This window comes from Orycteropus afer, unplaced genomic scaffold (assembly GCF_000298275.1).
Source record: "Orycteropus afer afer isolate SDZICR_OR568_19922 unplaced genomic scaffold, OryAfe1.0 scaffold00728, whole genome shotgun sequence".
Classification (NCBI taxonomy): Eukaryota; Metazoa; Chordata; class Mammalia; order Tubulidentata; family Orycteropodidae; genus Orycteropus; species Orycteropus afer.
The window spans coordinates 923,333-923,865 of NW_006922315.1; positions in this window are offsets into that span (position 1 = coordinate 923,333).

Sequence of the window (533 nt, forward strand, 5' to 3'; positions counted from 1 at the left end):
ACTCATAGCAACCCCTCCTTGGGTTTCCAAAGCAGTATCACTATGGAAGTAGATTGCCCCATATTTCTTCCGAGGAGTGGCTAGTGGGTTTGAACTGCCAGCCTTCTGGTTAGCAGTCAAGTGCCTTAGGCACTACGCTGCCAGAGCCCATATCAATGGGCTAAATCAAAGAGTATGAATCATAAGATAGCAATTTTACCCTTAAGAACATATCCATGTATTTGTATTTGGTGTGTGTGTGTATACATATCTTTATTTTTTCAACCTATCTAGAAACTTTCCTTCCTTTCCCTTCCCCTCTCCAGTAACCAACAAAGCACGTTTCCTCCTATGTACAAACCTTTCCTTGACTTTTTCCAATACTGGACTAATATAATATTTGTCCTTTTGTTATACCCATTAAAATGAAATATTATTCAGCCACGGAAAGGAATGAAGTAATGATACATAGTATAACATGGAAAAACCATGGGAGGCTCCCTTTCATTTCTAAAAAATAATCTAGCTGCAGTATTATGAAGAATAGTTACACT